Source organism: Anarrhichthys ocellatus, unplaced genomic scaffold (genome assembly GCF_004355925.1).
Source record: "Anarrhichthys ocellatus isolate YVR2014 unplaced genomic scaffold, GSC_Weel_1.0 scaffold8, whole genome shotgun sequence".
Taxonomy (NCBI): domain Eukaryota; kingdom Metazoa; phylum Chordata; class Actinopteri; order Perciformes; family Anarhichadidae; genus Anarrhichthys; species Anarrhichthys ocellatus.
This window is the reverse complement of record NW_022280038.1, coordinates 5,379,661-5,382,639: the sequence shown is the minus strand read 5'-3', so window position 1 is coordinate 5,382,639 and position 2,979 is coordinate 5,379,661.

Here is a 2,979-nt window from a genome sequence, read left to right as displayed (position 1 = left end):
CACACACACACACACACACACACACACACACACACACACACACACACTTACTTCTGACAGCCCCCATTATGAGCTGCGAAAGTGGGATCTGCATCTCAATACTTGCACAGGAAACACTAGTTTGCACTGTTGATCTGCCTGATCCCAGTTTGGCACTTCTTGCATGTCTTTGTTCCCACTTGTCCCTCACTTGTCCCACCCTCTTCCTCTTTTCTTTTTTCTTTTGGGGTGGGGTGTGGGGGGTTACTAGTTCTCGATATCTAGGCTCTTCATTTCTTTTTCCTCAGGCCTTCTATAGTTTTTCTTTTTGTTTCTCTCCAATCCCGCCAAGGTTATCTCAACAGATAGTCTGTTTCTTCTTGCCACTCGATGTGTCTTTCGGTCCTGGGTTTCTTATGTGCGATGTCCCTGTATCCCGTGGGGACTGAATCAGCACGAGCATCTGTTATGGTGATAGAGGGGGAAGATGAATAGATCAATGTGTCGAAGGTTTGTGCAGACGTAGGTACTAGGAGTGTCAGGGTGGGTGAACACATATGGATCTGTGGGTGTCTGGTGATTGGTGGGTGTATTGAGTGGTCGTTTTTTCCCGTGAATTGGCGGTTTTATCATGGGTGTAATGGCAACGTGACACCATCTCAATAGGTTTTAATGGGTTTTGGTGCACTATTGTTAGCTTTGACAATTCTTAATCTGCTTGGAGCGTAATTATTTTTGCTACTAACATGAACTGTTAAAATCATGAAGGATAAATCATGGCTTCACTGTCTTCCCACACTCGAGACAATCAAAATTATCCAATTTTCTGTAATATATTGATGATTATTTAAGAAAGATAACAAAAAAGAAAAGTTGCACTGATGAGATTGAGGCCGCATTTTAAATTAACTAGCCCAACAAATAATGACTTTTCTTCCTTCTGTTATTAAAAATTTCAATTGATTGAAGAGGATTTTTTTAAGAAATCGCATTTTGTGTGGATAGATGATGATATTGAGACATGATTTACAAATATAGCAGACGTATAAGTGGAGCAGATGGGTGAATGACAAAGGTCTTTGAGAATAAATGTATGTTTGGATTGATAGTAGGGATGGACAGATGAATGTATTGATGTTGGGTGATGGAGAGATGAATGGTGATGGTGGGAGAGTAGCATCATGTGGGTGGAGGGTAAAGGGAGTGGTGGACAGAGCACAGAAGGCCTGTACTTCTCCCAAAGCATGATATGCTCCCTTGGGGACTTTCGCAGTGTGTAGGTCAATCTGGGTGTGTGAGGGTGGGCCTCGGGGTGCAGAGGAGAATGTGAGGGCTTGGCCTTAGGTTGGGCCTACCAGAGAGTGCACAACCCTCCACTCCCTTATTTACTGCCTGAAATGCCAGTACAGATGGCCATGTGTCAAAGATGGGGGCCAGAGGCTTAAAGGTTGCGGCTGAGGCCAAAAGATGGAGGGAACCAAAGGGTCGGATGTTTAGAGCACTTGAGAATATAAAACAAAGGGTACAAAATGAAACGTTGTGTCGTTGAATTCAACCATGTCAAAGAGAGCTCAATTGTCTGTAGTAAGGAACAAGCAAAAAAAAAAGAAAAGACTTCTCTGCTGAGAGTGGTCCAGTTTTCAGAACTGATGAGTCGACATTAACAGCGGCGGTGATGTGCTAACTAGGAGAAAAGGCTGGCTGCTCTGCGGCTTGGCATCGAATGGTCTATCAGATGGCTGCCTCTCAGGGTGAAGGCAGTCTGGACTGAGCTTCCATGGTGACCTCTGATTGATTAAGAGGCCATTTCTGGCACTTGGCTGGCCCGGGGCACCATTTGTCACCTGACTGTGCAGTCCTGTCGAGAGGCTTTGTGTCCTCCAATCTACACTCATTTACCAGATCTTTTTTTCCTTTTTTTTTAAATCCCCAACTCAGCCGGACCCACTAGGCCCACCCATGTCAAAAAATCTGTGCACTCATTCTGGTGCTCAGCCTTTTGGAGGAGAGTGAACACCAAATGGCAGGTTGAAACATGAGATATACCACGCATGAAACGCCTTCTCCTTAAGTGATAACGCACTGCGTTTGTCTCAGGCGGCTGTTTTTTAAGCGGATTTAAAGTCAAACAGAAAAAGCTTTTCGTCAGGAAATAAGTATAGAGGCTATGTCAATAATGGTGCTGTGATTTCTGCAAGTGATTCTGTACTTTATTTCCTCAATGTCGTGATTTGAATGTTACAAAACTACTCGTTGCTGTGAGTTTTGATAGCTAATTTGCCATCGCCACGAACTGGAGTAACACGGCTCATGTTTGAAAGATCATAATTGGTCCTCACAAATGTTTAATGATGTAAAGTGACTAAAGTGCTGTTTCCAAGAATACGTCCAAAAACAGCTTTTATAAAAATATGTAGAAAGTCACTCATATTATTATCATCTATAATTACTTCACATAAAAATGAGCGTAGTTCAAATTGCAGTTTGACTTTAGAGAAATGTTTGGATCCAAGTGTCAAAGTTATAATATTACTAGAGTCACATATATCTGTAATTTGCAGTGAAATGACCTGTGCTCTGTTTGCATATATTGCTCCCGCAGCAGACATTTGTTTTTTTATAGATGAGGGAAGGAAATCCATTTTGTCACAACTTGTTTCCTGCTCTAAATTTAAGGAAATTACAATATCTAGTTTGCTTTGATGCAATCCTGATGACTGCCACATTTACTAAAGGGAATGCACGGGAAGGTACGAAATCTATTGTGATATAATGCAATTGTGTTTATTATTAGAGTTTTCGAGGTGAAAATGAGAATGCTAATCGTATTCATAGCGGGTGCTGTGGGTAATTTGCAGCCTGCGATAAGATGCCATGTCAATGTGAACTGCCGATGGTTGAGTGACACACGTGACATTTTCGACTCATTATTCATTGATCCCATTTCAGTTCCCATCTAAACGTTTCTAATCTGCTTTGCTATCGAGGCCCTCGCGTACG